Source organism: Cupressus sempervirens, chromosome 2 (assembly GCF_028749045.1).
Source record: "Cupressus sempervirens isolate cs-2001-9-10 chromosome 2, ASM2874904v1, whole genome shotgun sequence".
Classification (NCBI taxonomy): domain Eukaryota; kingdom Viridiplantae; phylum Streptophyta; class Pinopsida; order Cupressales; family Cupressaceae; genus Cupressus; species Cupressus sempervirens.
The window spans coordinates 245,518,055-245,540,202 of record NC_143119.1 but is presented as its reverse complement, the minus strand read 5'-3'; the positions used below and the strand labels follow the sequence as shown (position 1 = coordinate 245,540,202).

Below are 22,148 nucleotides of genomic sequence, written 5' to 3'. Positions count from 1 at the left end.
CTAAGTCTTCAAAACTGCCCATTGCATCCTCTTGGATGTCATCAATGCCAATATGATCCTGGGACTCATCTGTACACACTGCCAAATATGAAAGATGATCAACACATTCCAACAAGTATGGTTGACTGGATATATAAACAAAGCCCAACACCGGTGTATAAAAACTAATACCGACATTAGACAAGATACTGGCACAAGAAAAGACAACACCATGTAATCTGCTAATCAAATCCATGATAGCACCCAAACAAACACTGCTACCAAAAAGTGTTAAAGATCTCCAGTCAACTGAATCCCAAATGCCAATATAACAATCCCGAGTCCATATCCGTAAAATAGAATCAACTGGTAACTCAAGCAAACTCCTCTCCTGAGTAATATGACCAATACCAACTAACTCCACATACCTGTCATGATGAGATAATGAAGTCACAATACTATCTTTGTTCACCTTCAGCTGGCTGGACGAATCATGTGAAGTACTACCAGCCTCAACCTCATGTGATGAAGCATCTAACTGTGCCTGGCACTCTTTCTCAGAAAAGTCATGAATGCTCAATGTCTGCTCATCTCTACCAGGTACCTCACCATCCTGCACAACAACATCCTCATAATCATCATCTAAACCCACTACACTGTAGTCACTGCCTGTTGTAACTATACCATCCTGAATACCTGTGGCATCACCCTTTAACGACCTATAAACAATTGTCTCAATTTGAGTATCAAGTTGACCATTACTATCAATCAGTGTAATATCCTTTCCCACCACCTCCTGTGGCAGAGTAGAATCTGAGACCTCTACCTGGCTATCAACTAGTTTCTCAAACTCCTCATGCAAATTCTTGGTAATTGTGTCATCTGCCTTGTGAGAAAATCTACCAAATAGAAATCCAGTCAACTTATCCACCTTAGCTGGGTCGGACAACATGTCATTCATTATACGGTGGTGCTCAATCAACTGTTCAGACATGTCATGGCTTATTTTCATAAGTTTATCTCGAATGTCTAAATAACCATCCTTTCTACTGTTTTGACTCTGGATATCAATTGTCCAAGATCGTGTCCTTTGAGACTCTGTACTATACCTGTCCATTCTGGATAAAGTAGAGTGTAACCCCAATAGGATATAACTTCTTCAAACACCAAGAACTAACATGCAAATGATTAGAAGTAGCATGCAACCATAGATTTTGACATGCAACTGATTAGAAGCAACATGCAACCACCAAATTCACCAAGAACTAACATGAAAATGATTAGAAGTAGCATGCAACCATAAATTTTGACATGCATCTGATTAGAAGCAACATGCAATCATAAATTATGACATGCAAGATCTGGGTAGTTGTCAAAACTGACATGCAAACTTCTACAACCACCAAATTCACTAAGAACTAACATGAAAATGATTAGAAGTAGCATGCAACCATAAATTTTGACATGTAGCTGATTAGAAGCAACATGCAACCATAAATTATGACATGCAAGATTTGGGTAGTTCTCAAAACTGAAATGCAAGATCTGGGTAATTGTCAAAACTGACCTGCAACTTCTAAAAAACCCTCAGGCTGGCAAGATCATGGCTCTGATACCACTGAAATGTCCCTTTTCTGATTTCACATGATATTTCAAGCCTCAAATCAGATCTTTAAAATCAAATAACTAATATCCCAAAGATCCACCAAATTTCTCAAGAAACCCCAAATCGGGTATGCCAGAAATTGTGCCAAAAGCTTCACAGCTTCACCTATTATTAATAAATCTGAAAGTGGAAATTTTTACAAAAATTTCAGCAGCATAACAGCCTCCAAAATGACATTTTCAGATCCGTATAGACTTTACACAACAGTTCTCAAATGTAGGACAAAAACTATGCTCATCGAGCTCCCGAAATTAACACAAAAATGCCCGAAAACACCACAAAACACTAATAATCTATCTCAGAAGTTTAATCATGTCCCAATACATATATTTAGCTCTATTTTAACAGCTTAAAGTCTAAAATACAGCAGCAACCAAAACTGATATGAAATGCTCAACTGAAAACACCAAACTCATGCAAAAAACACACCCAAAAACGCACAAATCTACACTGTTCAGCACAAAGGCAAACTCGGTATGAGCATGCACATGGAATGGCTTCAAACTCCCATCCTTAGCCTTCCTGGAAACCTACAAACTCCTGTTCTTGGGTCTCCCTGGAAACCTGCAAACTCTCGTTCTTGGGTCTCCTTCTCCACAGGTTTGGCAGCCTCTGAAGAATAACAAAGAATGAGCAAAAATCAAGTTCTGTAATCAGCCCAAAATGCCTCCAAACCCCTTAAAAGAGGGTATAACCGTAAATCACGTCCAAGAGAGGTTAATGAAACATATTTTAATAATAATTTTCATTTATTAGTCCAACGGTTTCCAAAGATTAACCCCCTTTTTTCAAAACTTCACTTTCTTGGGCCTGCCTGCCTTAGCAAAGATTATTATTTTTTAATTATTTGAAAAGGGGACATGACAGTTGAAGCCTTGGAAGAAGTTATGGTCTTTCGAAAACTCTAAGTGCACTTGGGGTAGCCTGGAAGGTAAGTCCTTGAGGGGACATTGGAGTAAAGAGTTGTGCTAAATGAATGGATTTGCTATCTCATATGAAGAAGATGGATACCACACACCACCTCTGCATCATAGACTAAGAGTGCATTGCGCTTGTTATGGTGCTTGGGAATGTAGTTTCCTCATGTGATGCATTGGTCTTGGGGATCAATCTCGATTGGGTGTCAATGTTGGGATTTCTCAACAAGAAGTAACAGAACTCTTAGGGATTCACTGGAGTGACCTTGGAAGATATAAGGATGAAATTTTCAAATGTTTAGGTGTTATTCACCATTTGACTAGTCACTTTGTGTCCTTGTTTCATCTAGAGATTGATTGGGACAAGATTCTCAATAAGGATTGGAGCATTGATCAAATTGGTACACTTGAGATCGTTGCTTGGCAATCCTTGGTGAAGGAAAGCTCATTCCTTTAATTGTGAACTTATTGGTTGGTTGCAGACCAGCCACACCACTCTATAGTTTGTCATAATAGTAGAGAGTTGGCAAGTTCTTCTTGGCCAAGCTAGGGAGAGTTCATAGTCTCAAACTCGTGCAAGCTTCTTCCAGCCACTTTTGAGGCAATCTGAACTGAGGCATTACTCAAAATTCATGCTAAGACTATAGGCCACTCCTATGCTTCGAATAGAGTGTTGAAATTGGTGATATCAAAATGTATTTCACAAATTCATGTTATGGGTAGCAGTAGTCGTGGATCATTTTAGACCTACCACATGCGAAGTGTCCATTTTATGTTAGTTTGAGCTTCACTTGGTTTCAAGAATACTATAATATTCTCTAATTAACAAGGCCAACCACATGAAGGTGGAAGCTCATCTAGCCTCACCCCCCTCCCCCTAACATCAATCTAAAGTACCCATTATCATCTAATTACATACTTCATTGATTCATTCATCCATTTATGAACCATAACATTCAATCAATACAATCAAATAGCATTCATTAATATGATATAAAATTCATTAATACGCAATACTAATCAAGACTTCATTAAGACAGCAATATTCATTAACATAAGATAAAAATCAGTATTAATACGCATCATTCATACATAATTACTTAAAAAAAAGTTCTTTCATTATCCAACAAGGTTTATCAAAGAAGATTTTTAAAACATCATTTCTTCTTTTTGTTTTTATGAGCTCTCTTAAGAAAAGCGCTCCTAGGAGCATCCATATCTGCATCATTCTCCTCCTCTTCTAGCACGTGTAATGTCAAATTACGATGGCTCCTTCTCTTTGGAGGATCAGGACGCTGCTACACTAAAGGGGGCTCTGTTGCAAGAACAAGTGAATGGGATAAATTGGCATACTCTTTTTCTTTTTTTAACTGTTACTAGTCTATAATTAAGTACTAGTACAACATAACATGCATTTTTCTTACCTGACAATGCCACATCATGTACATTAACATTTTGATCCACCGCCATGTCAACATGTTGAACACTTGGAACATGTTCCACTCCTTCGACATGATGTTCAACATGCTCTGAAATATTCAAAAAAATATTATCATGAGTGATGGATTCATTTTGAGCACTGCACATGAAATATGAGTCAATAAATTTGACTCAAATACTACACAGTTAAATCATGATAGCAATATCACAATATTTACTCTATGAGATTTGTTAGAACAAATGATTTATCAAAGTACAGAGTTGGAAATCATAATCAACTACTGATCAAAAGCTTAAAGATCCGTATTTTAAAATAATGAATATGTTTCAGCAACCAGAGATAATCTTTAAAGTAGTGTTAGAGAAATAAGAACAAAACTATGTGAATGTTCCAAATCATATAATAAATTGCCTTGCCAATCTATAAACCTGGTTGTCATTACTCAAGAATACCCTAAATACATAATACAAGAAATGCAAACTACTATGATTTAATAAACAACAAATAGCCAACTTGGGAGCATCCTTTTCTAAAACAACACATAATCCTGAGTATGATCATTGCTTCTTTCCAATGTTACTTAACCCAAATCAGAAAAATAGTAGATAGTAAGGAGAGATAACAGTTTTCCTAAAATCATGTTATATTTTCGTTACCATTTGCTTCATAGTGATTATAGTTTGTAATCCTCTTTCAACTATGACCAATATTTGAACTTAGATGGCGTATATTCAAAAAGACTCTCAATGACTATAAAGTATAAAGATACACACATCTTAAAGACTGGGAAGTCAAGTCTCTCATGTCATTTGAGATGCATATTCTTGAGTATACTAATAAGTGGTCTTTTATTATATTTTTATTAGCATGGAACCCTCACTTGGAGGAAAGTTTGAAGAGGTTGTAGTCTTTAAACAATACATTTTCTAAAAGATCTGCACAATGAGCATAGAATATATGTTTGGATAAGACCATGCTTCGACAATAAATGGAAGGAGAACATTTCATATTTCTGATTGCATAATTAATTTCCAATAGAAAATTAATACCTCCACCACTATAATGCACATTATGGCCTTCGTCACGAGCAGGTTCTGTGGTAGGATATGAAGGTTGCAATAAAATGTTATGCACATTGTTATGTAGTCAATTTACGTTCAAAACTAATACCAAAAAAGAAAAGGATCAACTATTCAATTTCATTTACTTTTCATCTAACCAATTTACCTGTGAGATATCATTTGGTGAACTGGATTCTTGGGCAAGGCTTATAGATTCTTCACGTAGGCGTGCAACCACGAATTTATAGCCTTCCTTCAAGGCAAGTTTTCTATCTTCATCTGTGACCTCCACATTGAATTCTGTGCCCTGTATTTTTTGCTTAATATCATCAGTTTTGTATGTATGGTTTCACTACACAAAATTGTTTGCAACATTATATTAAAAAAAATTATTTCATATCATTGCTCCTACTTACATCTCGAGACTGGAGATTCATATAGCCACCAGAGCCAAGTTTGTGTTGGCCAAAATTTTCTAGTCTCGCTTTTGTAGCCACGGATGTGTCCTGCAATCTATGAACAATTTCAAACATCTTAGATTATAGATTTACAAATATGAATAATTAGTGCATGATTACAATGTACTTAATACTATCATGACATACCTCTTTTTGCTCTGTGCTGCTTCATTACCTCTATCTTCACATTGTTGGAAATATTCAAGATATAATAGGTTACTGAGAGGGGAGGGGTGAATCAGTAACAATAAAACTTTTTAAGTCAACCATACACAACATTTACTCATCTATCCTGCTGCATAAAAACTATTAAACATTAAAACCATATATGCACACAGATTTGGTGACACAAAAACCTTCCAAAATAGAAAGTAAAACTGGAGTGGGGATGATACCCACAAAGCTTCATTACTGCAGTATGAAGTTGGCCGGTTAAGGCTTACAATGATCACTTCTGGTGATCTGCCCTGTTAGGAGCACAGAGGATTGCTAGATCCACCTTGTTAGAGGATTTACAAACATACTTTATAAGTATGCACTCTGTTAGGAGATTTGTATAAAGACGGTTAAGTCTACCCTGTTAAAGGATTTACAAAAATGATTCACCTGTTAAGATGAACCAACAGATCAACTTACAACTTGACTGAGTTCTTTATTGTAGATCACCTTTTGTGATTGATGAAATCATTTTTGCTCCTGATGGACCTTGCTAAGTATTCTTTTCTGCTGATGAATTCGTACTATCATCCAGATATCTTGTATGTCTTCTTGAATATCTATGTCACTTTTTTTTGCAATATATTCTATATCCTTTTTTAATGTGTCAATTGTATATATACCATTCCAATAATAATTCATGCAAGGTCGGCCAAACACAAGTAAACAAAATATAACTGAGTCGGCCAAATGGTAAAATAAACTTGGGTTCTTCAGATAGACTTGATGACCTTCTGATACACAGCATCCACTACATTACTCGGCATCTTCATGCACTCAGTAGAGGTAGGGGCTCAGTTCATACTAGTCATACAACATTGCCTGGAACTCGGTAACCATTGGTGACTCGGTAGATATAGTGTCACTTGGTAGAAACTGACTTCTTTGATAACCTCCTGAGCTCGGTTATCACTGAGTGCTTCCTTACTCAGTCAACACTGAGTGCTTTCTCACTCGGTCAACACTGAGTGCAACTTAACTCGGTTGACACTGTGTCTTTGATGCTCAGTTTGAATTGTGTTGCCAGTGCTCGGTTTGAACTGTGTTGCCAGTGCTCAGTTTGAACTGTATTGTCAGTGCTCGATCTGCACTGTATTACTCAGTTTGAACTGTGAGATGAGTGTTGTCACTAATGGCAAATAACTTTATGCCAACACACATAGCCTTTTCTCCTTTGCACCTTCTACTATTTCATTCCACTCCATTGGTGAAATCATACCTGGACGGTCATACTTTGGGTTATCCTTAAGAGCCCTTCTATATTGATCCCTCACAGTCTTTATATGCTTTGCTGCTCTTTTGAGAAGTAGGCCATTGTCAAACATGTCTTTTCCAAATTTCTTGTCAAAAGATGCAATGAGCTAATTTTTTAATTCCACGGTTTGTAAATTCCACCTTTTTAAAAACAAATAGATTGTTAGATCAATAGCTTTAATATATTACAGTAAATGAAAGAAAAGAAAAATTATGTAGAAATGATATGAAACTACGTACCTTTTACGTATGGTGGGTCCGAATAGTCTCAATGTCATATGAAAAAGATGTTCAAAGAAAACATTATTACCTACAAAAACATAAAGGATTTATCAGTCCAAAACGAGTAATATAAAAATAAATTAAATTTACACTTTAAATAAAAACAATTTTAAAGCACCTGGAAGCTTTCGTTCTTTTAATGAAAACATAGTTTTCTTATTCAGCAATAATGTCCCTTCATATGAAACAGTACTAATCACACGAACTACTCCAAGAAATGGATCAACTTCAGTAGTACTGCTCTCTGCTGGTCTATCAACTTTAACATCATGACAATTAAAGTAGACACCAAATGAACTAAAGCATACTTATGGATATAATCAAATTGAAGAAATTGACTAGCAAAAATGTTTTTTCCTCGCATTCCATTAAGGATTTAATTTAGGTTAGAATGTTTTTTCCATGTGAATCTGAAACATTAATTCAAAAAGTAGCACAAAATCTTGCCTACGTAGTACAATATATGTATGTATGTATGTATGTATGTATGTATGTGTGGTCTGTGTATGCATGTGTTTGAGTGTATGCAAGCTTCTATAGACATCATTTAAGCACTGATATGCTACTTCGTTGTTCATCAACTTCTACAAATACATTACAAAATATAGAAAAACAAGGTTTTACCAGTTCTAGTGGGCATAGATGAGGATGTTTGCATGGCCCTTGTTGCCGACAATGCACTAGGCAATAGTGGACCGGCAACCGAAGGAGGAGTCCGCACGTCATCATGAGCTGAGGAATACAATATTGTTAGCAAAGACATTTTCAATGGATAAAGATCAAATGGGATACTAGCTAGAAATGTCCACAAGGAAAAAAGTAAGTATTATAATGTTGATGAAAACAAAGTGCTACTTACACGAAGGTTGTGCGCAACGACCATCACCATGTTCACCATGTAATGTCACAAATGGCACAAATGTCTATTACAAGTACACATAAAATTAGAGATCAAGATCCATAAGATAGTATAAAATATTCATATCTATTGAACTTCTATTATTGCTTTAGTCAAATTACTGCTTACCTAGAGAGATTGGATTCTACAGCCCAATTTTGTTCTCAGTGCCTCTTTCTCCTCACTTTTGTCACCCTTGATGATAATGTTAACAAGTTCATCAGTGTATCTTTGCTTGGTTTGTTGGGTGATGAACACAGGGTCAGTACTAAGGGCGATGTTATGTAGATATGAAGCCCGTATTTCAGATCGCATTTGATCAGCGGTCATTCTAGCTTTTTCCTATCATTTGTGACATTAAATATTAGTAAAATTTCATCAAACAACTCCAAAGCCATAAAGAAAAGAACATAATAATACGACATTTGTTTCTATATTAACATTAAAATTTACAATATTTAATGTTTACCTCTACTAAAGGTGTCTGAGATGGTGCATCCATATCGCCCTGTGAAAAAAATTAGTAAGTCTTAGAAATCAGCAGCGAAATTAAAGTAATAGACTTACCAAAAAAAAAATATTAATAATAAAGTAGATTGTATATGTAAATCATTTGTCTTAAGTTAAAATTTTAGTGTAACTAATGTGTATATCTAAAAAAAATTTGACATGTTCTACTTAATGTTTATATGTGCACATATGGTTTAGAAAGAAAAGTTTGGTCATACAAGACCCCATCATAGTTGACATTGATCCTAGCTGGACATTTCATTGATCATCATGATCTTCATCCATATCATCATCATCATCATCATCATCACCATCATCATACTTGTCACTTTGATCGTTGTCGTCACCACCACCATCTTCTTCGCCATCATCACCATCTTCATCGCCATCATCATCATCATCATGACCATCATCGCCATGATCATGATCGTCATCAACATCATCATCATCATTATCACCATTATCATGATCATCATCATTATCAACATTCATTTAGTTATCATTCACTAACTATCAAATTGTCAAATCAAAGGAAATCATTCTATCATTCATCAAACATCAGTTGGGAATCAAACAGACTTGCAATCAATTCTTCAATTAATTCAATCAGTCTATATTAATCATTCAATCGTCCTGAGTGAATAAAGAAATATAAAAGACAAGAAGACCATATGATTTAGATTATTGGATATTCTTATTTGGTCTTTAGCTATAAACTCATGTTTTGTTGAAATCTTAACTAGTTCTATGTTTATGTCTATTCTTGGCCTGATTTTGTTGATAAAATTTTAACTAGGGTATTGGAGAAAGAAGAGCTAATCAAATTTTAGAACTGTGAAAAACTTCCCTGGAGGGCTTGAAGGAGGTAGTTATATCTTTGAATGTATTTAAAAGTATTTGTTGACAAATGAATTTCTATGGGAAGATCTTTCCTAAGTAATACACTAATTTTGTTTTGCAGCTCCATGATCTGCAGATACAAAACATGTTCACAAGTACGGCTCAGCAAGTCTTTGGTTGAAACAAAAAGAATTGTTCCTTGTGTTAGGCCTTATTTTCTGTAATATATGACCTCTTCTATGCCAAAAATTGGCATTCATTCTCGAAGGATGAGGAAAAGCTACTTTTTCCCTTAAAATGTAGACAGAGGATATAACTTCTAAAATTCAGGAAGTGTGAGATACTCATCCTCTAATCATATGAGCAACATGAGTCATGTATTTTTAGATACCTCTTGACGCTTCTTGGAAGCTCATTTCACATAATTTCCATGAGCTAGAGGGTTCTCTGAAGTCCAATTGAATATGAGAATTATTCTTAAAAGATATTGTGTTCTCTTTGAACTTTGGAGCTTTAAGTGGTAGCTCAGAAATTGTCAAAAATTACTAATTCAGTTCCATGGACTAAGAAGGTGTTGAGTTCTAGATTGGGAAAGAAGACTAGGCACAAGGTCTACATGGAATACTTGATCAAATGGAAGGGAAAGCTAGATATTGAAGCTACATGGATACTAGTGACTGATTTCAAGAAGAAGGGAATAGATCTCAACTTGATTTCTCCCACAGTCCCATGATGACTTCTTTTTTTGGGGAGAATGGTGTAGTAGCACTCTAGGACATGTCAAGGTCCTATTGAAATTTTTTTGTGTTTGGCTCTTTGATGGGCCATGGTATCTAATAATAGATAAATGAAATCTCAAAGTGATATCCAAGTGCATCTTGGCATGTTTTCTAAGTCAAAATTCAAAAGTTGTAGAAAAAGATGTAAAGTTGCATTCCCTAGGTAAAAAGTTGTCAATGGGTCCAATTGTCTCTAGGAGTATAGTATATGATCCAAGGCCTAGAATAGCTTGGAATAGAGTCTAGACTCGTGTGAGATTGGGGAACCATTTGGTAAGGTTTGACACACCTAGGTTGAAAGGAACCAAACATTTCTAAAAGTTGTCAAGAAATTGAAAAGTTGTCAAGTTGCAAGTTTGACAACTTTATGTGAAACTTTTGTAACTTGGTTCAATATTTTACCAATTAGTCACCCACTCCCAGAATTCAGTTTGGGGAAGGTTTAGGAAGGCTATTTAAACCCATCCAAACTAGTTTGTATGGTTGGATGTTGTGTTTTTCAACTAGAAGCAATTGAACGCTGACCAATTTTGACTGTACAGCTATGCAATGGTGAACATCCACAATCATATTGATTGAAATTTGAGTTATTTTACATTTAGTATTTAGAGTATGTGGTCTTGATATTTTGTACATAATTGTGTGTATTCTTGATTAGTTTTGTTGGGTTAATAATTATTATTTTGTACTCTGCTGGTCACTAGACAAACCCAAGCAGTTTCAAAAGAATGGAGTCTAGATTCATTTCTTGTGGTTAAAAATGCATGGAATTATGGGAAATGAAAGTAGGCTCTATATACATTATGTCATTTTTTATTGGAATGGAGGAGTTGCAATTTTCTATTGTTACCAGCCATCCCTAGGCATGAGAATATATTTTGTATTTCCAAACACCAACTTTAGTTGTAGGCTCCATTTATTGCTTATCTTTTGGACAATTGAAGATAAAATAGGGCTACACCACAAGGACATTGATGTAGTACATATCATATGCCAGATTGTATAGAGCAGCAAAATTCTATCCTCCATTACAATGGCACACCACAAATCCTATTTATCTTAAGTGTGTCTCTATGGACTATTGATCAAACCTTTAGCGTGCTCATCTATTGATCAACTCTAGAAATAATTAACACATGCTCAAATATTTGATAATTTTAATTAATATGTTTATAAGCTATACAACTATCAAGAAGACAAATTAAAATTAAAATTCTTAAATTTGATCAAAACACTGAGTTAAACATGTTGCAATGATCTTGTGGGAATACATAGGCATTCCAGTGCTATAAGGATAGATTAACATAATTCTGAAGCATGTTCTACTAAATGTGGTTTAATATTGGTTCACTTCAATTATCAGGTTATCTAGTCACCTAAGAGACAGTAGTGCCCCATATGCATGTAATGCTGAAACATATAAATATTCCTTCACAAGTATGCGCCTTAATGGATTTGGAAGAGATGAAGAAATATTTTTTTTAACTCGCCTTTATGTATTGCTCAACTTATGGTTCTAGAGGAAACAACAGTGTTCTTGTTTTAGGAAAAAATTTACCAACAACCTATTGTTTAAGAAGGGATACTTTCTTCTTGACCTTAACACTTTTTGACATTATTTAATTTGGTATATCTTTGTCGTAAATTTTTGTATAGAATAGTGCGCTAAAATAAGCATAAAATTGTTGAGCTGAAATTAGAACTTTCTTAAAGGAAGGCAAGGTTTTGTCTGGACTCTAAAATTTAACTTTTGACCAACAGATTGAGAGGACTTACCCATAATTTTGGCACTATGCTTCATCATCTGTTCAAGATTATATCTGTGTCTTTAATCTGTGAGAAAAGAGCAAGTTTGATCATTAATTTTAACTGTTTCATGGAGCTCTAATGTTTTATATTTTACAGCTGACCACTATTGAAGAATTCATCTACCTCTAATTTTGCTTTGCAAAAGAGACCACTTCTATAGCTTACCATCAGCCTGTTACAAGTCAAATCATCCCAGTCGTCACTCTTTAAAACATGTTGATGCCCCTTATCATCTGTCTTGTATAGCCTTAGAATAAATATCAGTTATGCTTATTACACTGTCCAGATTCTCATTAAGACTTACAAATGGCATTTGAGTGCCTTCTTGCCTCTTTGATCTATTACTCATTGACTACATTACACAATGCAAAAGATATCCTTCTCTAGTGACATTTTTTGGATTATTGGTAGACCATTTCCCACCAAAGTGAACATTGTCCAATATCTCATATGTAATAGCATTGTGAATAAAAAATATTTTCATAAGTTTACCTAGCCACATCATAGCCTGATTCAGCATTCCAAGGCTACAAAAATAATTAAGCAATTACTATAGGACACCGTATCTGGGACAAAACCCATTTTAAAAAGTTTTTCTAACAAAGTAACAACTAGACCAAGGGAATCCTTGCAAAGCCCATCCAAAATTGTATTGAAAGTGAATGTGTTTGGAGAAAATCCTGTGGAAACAATGCTCTCAAGGAGATTAAAAGCTAGCTGAGTCATTTTTGTAATGCAAAGACCATTTATCAAAGTATTGTAGGTAATAACATCAGGAGCACAACCACTAGATGATATCATGTTCATGATCTCCAAAGCTCGCTTCATATCAGCTGCCTTATAGTGAGCATTAATTAAAATATTGTAGGTAAAAATATCAGGGGACAAGCCATTGCTTGGCATGAGGGTACAAAGCTGATTTGTTGTACTTATCATTTCTTGTTTACAAAATCCATTAATGAGAGTATTAAAAATAACAACATTAGGCGCAAGTGCAATTTTTAATCATTTCATTTTCTAGCCCAAAAGCTGAGAATAAGTTTCCTTCCTTGCAATGTCCATCAATCAATGAGCTATAAGTGAAATTGTCAGGAAAAATGTGTCGATTTACCATTTCTGTAAGGAATCTATGTGCCTGCTTTATGTAGCTTATCTTGCAAAGCCCGTTCATAAAAGGAGTGTAATCAATAACATCAGGGGGAATTTCTTTCTTGTCCATTTGTGCCCACAGTTTAAAAGCTTGTTCTACATTACCATTCTTGAGATGTTCATCAATCAATACACTGTGTACAGTTTTGTCACGAATCAAACCTTCTCCAAACATTTCCCTCAAAAGCAAATGTGCCTCCTGTATATTACCTTCCTTGCATAACCCCATTGTAAGAGTAGTATAAGTAATCACATGAGGAAAAAGACCACTCTTTACCATATTATCAAATAGTTTGAATGCAACACTTGTGCAGGCAACCCTATAGTGTCCAACAATAATGATATTATACGTAAAGTTTTTTGGAGCTAGACCATTTAGAATTAGTTGGTTTAAGAGTATGACTGCTTCTTCTAGCCTGCCTGCTCTACAATGACCTAAAATGAGTTGTAAGTGCACATATCAGGAGGTATGTTCCTTTCAAGTATGTAATGTAATATTTGATTGCCTCACTTTTCTCTGCCAAACTTGAAATAACAAGCAATGAGTTTGTTGATCCCTAGAGCAACCTGGCTAGGTGGTTGACAGAGAAATGTGCTTGGACATTGCAGGAGTGGATTTAACTTCAAGAAATCAATTTGGATTATGTTAGGGGAATGTATAAGGAGTATGCAATATCCTTGGTAGGAATTGATCAAACCATTTGAAGGGGTATTAAAAGCCTAATTCAAGACTGGTTTGTGTAGACCTAGAAACCCATGGAAACCATCACCTTTGGGTTTGATATATATGTTTCCTACCTTGTAGGATAGAAAGGTCTTCTGATGAGCCTATTCAACATAATTGCTTTCTATTGTGATATTTTTAGGATTTTAATTAAATTGACATTTCACGTTATTTTTTGGCATGCTATAATGCTGTACATTATACCCAGCAGAATGAAAACTTCTCTATTGTTTCTTCATGTAAATAAAGCCAAGATAATTTGTGTATTGTTCATCAGTATAGATTTTATCTTGTGAAACATCTGCATAACATCATGAATTTGATTTTTCTTTCTTGTAATGTCTTCCAAAGGCTACCAATAATAGAAACCATTAACCTTTTTTTGTCAATCGGCCCTTTGAGCATTTATAGGGTTGAAGACTCTATTATTGATGAAGTTTAATATTCTAATCACTTGTTCACCTTTGCTCATTCCTAAGAACCCTAATGTTGGCATGATACCCTCAAACTATCTAGCATAGTTGGCTCGATTGCATAGTAATAGATTTGTAGGTTATTCTAGTAGTTGATTTTATTATTTTGAAGCAAACATTTTCTAAGCTTCATCTAGATTGATCTAGTAAGATGCATACATGTGTATAGAATGGATGTTGTAAGTATGGATAAGTTTGTAATTATACACGGGAATAGTAGATGCAAATTAGATAGGGATACTCAACTTTGTTATAATAGATATTCTTTTTAAGAATTTTGGGATTTGAATTGTCTAGAGTTTAGAAATGATAGGGGTAATACCTTGGATTTCATCTAAGGGTTATTATTGGAGGGCCTTTTTGTGTCCATTGATTAGATCTTGATAGTTTTGTGTTCTATTTTTTGACTCATCAAATTTGTTTGCCTTGCTTTTGGATTACTGGTATTTATGAATATCTTAGGAGGTTGTTATAAGCACTAGTTTGAAAACTCAAGTTAGGGAACAAAGAAAATGAGAAATGTCTAGTTCAAAAAAAGGCAAACATTGTATAGGGTATATATAAATATATTCAAAACAAGGCAAGAAATGTCAATCTATAAAACAAAACTTCAACTCACCTTTGTAATGTTGGGAAGGAGACTCTTCAATGTTTCCAGTTGTTATTTGATCCTTTCATGCCACCTTCTTTTTGAAATCTCTTTCAATGGATCAACTTTGAAGCATTCACGAGCTCTCCTCTACTACAATCAACCACCAAAGAACCCAATATGTCAAACCCTACTGGTGTTGATGCTATTAAACCCTTTTTACACGTACTCCTGGCCACAAATCATAATGGTAGAAAATGGTTCAGTGCACGAGTCTTCTAGGTCACGTAACAATAAGATTAGGGCGGCAAACATAACTTTTTTCAAATTTTGCTTAGTTTGAGCCCGTGTTGGTCAAAATTTTGACCAAAATGTGTGTATCTTTAACAAAAGTCATCACAATTCGACCAAATTGACCCCAAATTATCAGATGATTGAAAGTTTTGGTCAAAAATTTGAGTCAAATGTACTAGTGTAGCCTCCATTGCAATTGAGAGAGCTTATTTTAAATGGTTGTTCAAAATTTCAAAGGCTTCCAAGATCAATAGGATCTCTTCGCAATCTAATTTCATGGTGGCAGTTTATCACAAGAGTTCTGCCACCTCCAATCACTAGAGTATTTGTGATTAAAGTCTCCAAGACTATTCTCATTACCTTCTCTTTTTTGGCAATTTAATGAAGTTGACGATTATAACTCTACAATGTTGCAAGTAGTTGACCATGTTGTTGGACTATTAATTGCAGTTGACATTTGCCCCTAGAGCCAAACGCCCACCTACCACTCTTGGCGGATTGCAGAACAGACAGAAAACATGAATGTGGTAAGTGATTTTTCAAATTTGGAATAGTAGGGGAAATTTTGTGTTGTAGAAGACAAAAGGAATGTCTCACATTCATTCAACCAGTTAGAGGAAGAGATCAAAAGTTGCAAAGAAGGAAGATCAACAGATCTAGTCCTCAGAGTGCAGAGAGGGAAGGAAGTTTATTTCGTGCCTGCAGTTGCACATGTTTCTTCTCTAGTCATTCTATAAGTTTGTAGTTTATTGGTTTCAACCTAAGAAGTAGTGATTGCTCCAGGTGTTATTGTATGCAGCCATTAGAGCTACAAGTTTAAAGTTTTTGAAGGTTGAAGTTAGTTTGAAATTTTAGGGTTATTTTAGGGTTTTCGGTTGAAGCCGAGTGCTCCCAGATTTGTAATGTTTTTAATCAAAGTTGAATAGAAAGAAAGCATGCATACTTGAATCCATTGTTCTTCTTCTATTCATTGCATTTGAGAAGTTTTTTTAGAAGCTTCAAGCTTTGGCCCTCTAGTTTTAATGGTGGAAACATTCACGTTGAAATTTCTCTAAGTTATAATTTTTCTAATTTGAGCCAAGCTCACTTGGCATCCATTATTGTTGAGCATTTCTCCTTGTGTGTCGAGCTAACTCAGCTTCTTCTTGTGCCGAGCTAAATCAACACCTACTACCTTTCAGGTGCCGAGCTCACTCGGCTCCTTTAGGTGTCAAGCTCACTCAACACCCTCCTGCCACTCGACTCCTTAAGATGTCGAGAAAAACTGGCACTCAGCAATAGTTAGTGCCGAGCAAAATTTTAAAGTTTGTGATTTTATTTCATTTCTCTCACATGGTATCAGAGCTTTGAGGCCCCACATCCAAAGTGAGTTAGGGCAATTTTTTCTAAGATATTTAACATGGCAGGAGATGCAAGAAAGATATGGCAGCAACCACCACCTTTCAATGGACAAAATTATGATACATGGGCAAAGAAGATGAAAACTATTATGGTTGCAAATGATTTGTGGGAGTTTGTAGTTAATTGGTTCAATGATGTGATAGAACCAGCTCAGTATGCTACTCTTACCAATAATAAAAAGACTCATTTGAAAGAGTCAAGGAGGAAGGATGCTAAGGCATTAAGTTTGATTGAGGTAGCAATGTCAGAGATAGTTTTTCCAAAAATCGCAACAACAAATTATGCAAAGGAAGCATGGGATATCCTTGAGATGAACTTCAAGGGGACTGATAAAGTCTATATAGTAAAGCTACAAAATATAAGGAGGGAGTTTGAGAACCTTCAGATGAAGGAAAATGAATCAATTACAGATTTTAGTTCAAAGACCTCCAACATGATTAACCAACTGAAGTCAAATGGAGAAGACTATCAAGAGCAGAGGATAGTGGAAAAGATATTGAGGAGTTTACCTCATAAATATGACAATTTGGTCATGACCATAGAAGAGGAAAAAGACCTCACTGTTGTGGCAATGGATGAGTTGATGGGTATTTTTCAAACCCATGAGCATAGGATCAATAGATCTACATCTTCTTCTTCCAAGAGCAAGATTTCAAGGATTAGTCAAATCCAAGAGGAAGGGGGAGAGGAAGAACTAGCTCAAGTAGAAACTCCAGAGGTAGAGGCTAAGGAAATGGAGGAAAAAGAAATGTTGCAGCAGAAGGCTCAAGAAGAGCAGATGGAGCAAGTAGCTCACAAAATACTTCAAGAGGAGGCAAGAAAAACTCCAACTCAAATAGGAGTAATGTAGAATGCTACTACCATCATAAATATGGGCATTATGCAAATGAATGTTAGAAGAAGCAAAATGATCAGTTAGGACAAGCAAATGTGGCTGATGTGAACATGAGAAGTGGAAACAATGCCACTGCCTTCATCATGTGTAATGTTGATGAAGAAGGAAGCCCTGAGGTTTGGTACTTCGACAGTGGATGTAGCAACCACATGAGTGGTAATGAAACCTTTTTTTCATTCATTGACAAGAGTTTCAAATCTGAGATTAAAATGGGTAACAATGGAATCCTACCAGTAGTGGGCAAAGGATCTATTATGGTCCGCACCAAGCAAGGTGAGAAGAAGAAAATTAAAAATGTGTAATTTTTCCCTTGGTATGAAGCACAATTTGATGAGCATTAGTCAGCTCATTCAAAATGGATACAAAGTGTTGATGGAGAATGACAAGTGTGTCATTCATGAAAGGGATAGGAGCAAGAACTTACTTGCAATAGTTCAAATGACAAAGAACATAATGTTTCCCTTGAAGATAGAGACTTGTTTCTCATCTCAAGTTGATGTTGCACCTCACACACAATCAGCTCTAAGGAGTGTGATTGAAGACCCCTCACAGCTATGGCACCTCAGGTATGGTCATCTAGGCTATGCTGGTTTAAATTTGTTGTCAAATAAAAGAATAGTAGAATATTTTCCATAAATAAGAAATTCATGTGACAAGTGTGAGGCTTGTATTTTGGGTAAGCAATAGGGGCTTCCCTTTAATTCTGGAAATTCTAGTAGGGCTAGATATCCATTAGAGTTAGTGCATACTAACTTAGTCAGTCCTATGCAAGTTACTTCCATTGGGGGGAGTACTTATTTCATGACATTTATTGATGATTTCAGTCGTAGGACATGAGCTTATTTTTTGAAATCTAAATCTGAAGCATTTGATAAGTTTCTTGACTTCAAAGCCCAAGCTGAAGAGAATGTGGACAATATATCAAGGTCCTAAGTTCAGATAGAGGAGGGGAGTATACCTCCAATTCTTTTGTAATTTTTTGCAGGAAACATGGCATAAAGAAAGATCTCACATCCAACTATACACCACACCAGAATGGAGTGGCTGAAAGAAAGAACAAGACTATTATTGAAATGGCAAGGAGCATGATGAAAGAGAAAGGTCTCCCAACTAAATTTTGGGGAGAGGCTTTGGTAACAATAGTTTACTTAATTAATAGGTGTCCTACAAAGGTAGTATGTGATAGAATTCCAATGGAAGCATAGTCACGAGGAAGATGGACAATTGAACACCTAAGGGTGTTTGGATGTGTAGTATATGCACATGTGCCTAAAGAGAAAAGGCAAAAATTGGATGACAAAAAAATGAAGTTCATCTTCACAGGGTATAGCTCAGAATCAAAGGCATATAGATTGTATGACCCATTGAACAACAAGACGATTCTCTCAAGAGGTGTGGAATTTCTTGAAAATTAGTCATGGTATGGACTGACTGATGAATCACCAAGCACCTCAAGTAAAGTGTCAGTTATGAGTGAAGAGGATGTTGATTAACAACAAGGAGCAGATAGAAGAAAAGGCAAGCAACCTCAGTCATTATCAAGCTCATCTAGGCATGACCGAGTGTCAGTGCCGAGTAATAGTGAAGACCGAGCTAGTTGGCAAAGCAGCAGCAGTGAAGATTCTGATCCCACACTCTCCTCCCTCTTACCAAGAAAGACCAAGTGTCTTAGGGAGATATACCAAGATGAAAGATATGAAGATTATGATGAGAGTGTTAATTTTGCATTATTTTCTCATAGTGATCCAATATATTTTGAAGAAGTTGTTAAGGAGAAGAAATGGTGTAAGGCCATGGATGAGGAGATAGAAGCTATAAAAAGGAATGAAACATGGGAGCTAACTGAATTGCCTCCCAAAAGGCAAGTGATTGGAGTGAAATGAGTCTACAAGACCAAATGCAATGCTGAAGGCAAGATTGATAGGCATAAGGCAAGGCTGGTAGTCAAGGGCTACAAACAGCAATATGGCAGAGATTATGATGAGATATATGCCCCGGTTACAAGAATGAAAATTGTGCGTGCTGTCATAGCAATTGTAGCTCAACACAAATGGAAGGTATACCAAATGGATGTGAAGTCTGCCTTCCTAAATGGTGTATTGAAGGAAGAAGTATATGTGGAGCATCCACCTAGTTATGAAGTAGCAAGTGAAGAACACAAAGTATATAGATTGAAGAGAGCTATTTATGGGCTCAAGCAAGCTCCAAGGGCATGGTATAGTAGGATTGACTCATATTTAATGAGCAATGGCTTTAGCAAAAGAAATGGTGAGCCTACTCTCTACATCAAGGCAGCAAATGGAAATGTGTTGATTGTTGTCTTGTATGTAGATGATTTGATTTTTATTGGTAATAACAAGGCTCTCATTGGTGAGTTCAAAGAGGCCATGAAAAATGAGTTTGAAATAACAGACCTAGGTCTCTTGAAGTACTTTCTAGGCATAGAAGTAAAACAAATGCATAATGGCATCTTCATCTATCAAGAAAAATATGCAAGACAGATCTTGGAGAGATTCAAAATGTAGAACATTAAGGCATCCCCCACACCAATAGCAGTAGGTCTAAAGTTGAGCAAGGAAGACTCTAGCAAGAGAGTGGATCCAATACTATACAAGAGTATGGTTGGAAGTTTAATGTACTTGACTACAACTTGGCCGAACTTGATGCATGCGGTAAGTCTGATTTCCAAATTTATGGAAACACCAAAGGATTTCCATTGGCAAGCGGGAAAGAGGATCCTAAGGTATGTGAAAGGTACCAAGGGATATAGAATTTTGTATACTACAACAAATGAATTTAAGTTGATCGGTTATATTGATAGTGATTGGGCTAGAAGTATAGATGATAGGAAGAGCACTTCCGGATATATGTTTCACATGGGATTAGGTGCAATTTCATGGGCATCCAAGAAGCAACCTATTGTTGCTCAATCTATAGCAAAGGCTGAATATATAGCAGAAAATGTAGTAGTATGTCAAGCTATTTGGTTAAGAAGGATCTTGAATAATTTGACTGAAAGGCAAGGGGATGAAACCACAATTTATTGTGACAATATCTCATCAATTGCATTGTCCAAGGATCTAGTCTTCCATGGGCGAAGCAAACACATAGAGATCAGATATCACTTCATCAGAGAGTTGGTGGAGAATGGGGATATCAAGCTAGAATTTTGCAAGTCGAAGCAACAGCTAGTAGACATTTTCACAAAGCCATTAGGTATTGGAACTTGTGTACACCTAAGAGAGTGTCTTGGTGTAGTTGATGTGGATCAGCAGTGATCCTTGTTTTGTTTGGCTCGAGACAAAGGGGGAGTGTTGGAATATTAATTACAATTGATGTTTGCCCCCAAAGCCAAACGCCCACCTACAAAACTTGACGGATTGTAGAACAGACACAAAACATGAATGTGGTAGGTGAGTTTTCAAATTTGGAAAAGAGCAGGAAATTTTGTGTGGTAGAAGACAAAAGGAATGTCTCACATTCAGTCAACCAGTTAGAGGAAGAGATCAGAAGTTGCAGAGAAGGAAGATCAGTAGATCCATTCATTAGAGTGCAGCGAGGGAAGGAAGTTCATTTCGTGTCTACAGTTGCACGTGTTTCTTCTCTGGTCATTTTGTAAGTTTGTAGTTTATTGGTTTTGACCTAAGAAGTAGTGATTGCTCCAGGTGTTATTGTATGCAACCATTAGAGCTCCAAGTTTAAAGTTTTTGAAGGTTGAAGTTAGTTTGAAATTTTAGGATTTTTTGGTTGAAGTCGAATGCTCCCAAATTTGTAATGTTTTTAATCAATAGAAAGCAAGCAGGCATACTTGAATCCATTGTTCTTCTTCTATTCATTGCATTTGAGAAGTTTGTTTAGAAGCTTCAAGCTTTGGCTCTTTGGTTTTAATGGTGGAAACATTCACATTGAAATTTCTCTAAGTTATAATTTTTTCAGTTTGAGCCAAGCTCACTCGGCATCCATTGTTGCCTAGCATTGTTCTTTGTGTGCCAAGCTAACTCGGCTTCTTCTTGTGCCAAGCTAACTTAGCACCTACTGCCTTTCAGATGCCGAGCTCACTCGGCACCCTCCTGCCACTCGGCTCCTTAAGGTGCCAAGCAAAACTGGTAGTCAGCAATAGTTAGTGCCGAGAGAAATTTTAAAGTTTGTGATTTAATTTTATTTCTCTCACACATGTTGCCTCACTCATACACTTGACACATTTAGATTTATCATATTGTGAAATGCTATCTTCACTACTTGATGGCTTTGGTAATTTAGTAAGCTTGAGAATTTTAAATTTGAGCTTTTGCAAGCAATTGAGCAGGTTGTCTGATTCTCGAGATCAGATGATGCACCTAGAAGTTCTAACTTTTGTAGATTGTGAAATGTTATCTTCACTAATAAAGACACTACCATTGTCTCTTAAAAGTTTAGGAATATACTCTTGCAATTTGCTGAAGAACATTAGGTCTATAAGCGGTCTCAAAAATCTTGAGACACTGAAAATATGCAATTCTCATTTATCATACTT

The 22,148-nt window shown here is 35.9% G+C and overlaps 1 long non-coding RNA gene and 1 pseudogene across 1 annotated transcript; both read right to left on the bottom strand.

The window, feature by feature from the left end:
• Positions 1-3,783: 3,783 nt before the first annotated feature.
• LOC149571957 (uncharacterized) lies at positions 3,784-6,969 on the bottom strand. Its single transcript, XR_016360258.1, has 4 exons — positions 6,958-6,969; positions 5,231-5,371; positions 3,987-4,091; positions 3,784-3,877 (listed from the first exon to the last, which is right to left on the bottom strand). It is a non-coding gene; the product is annotated as an uncharacterized LOC149571957 (long non-coding RNA).
• A 5,370-nt stretch (positions 6,970-12,339) lies between these two features.
• Positions 12,340-22,148, bottom strand: part of LOC149571955 (uncharacterized) — a 55,534-nt pseudogene continuing 45,725 nt past the window's right edge.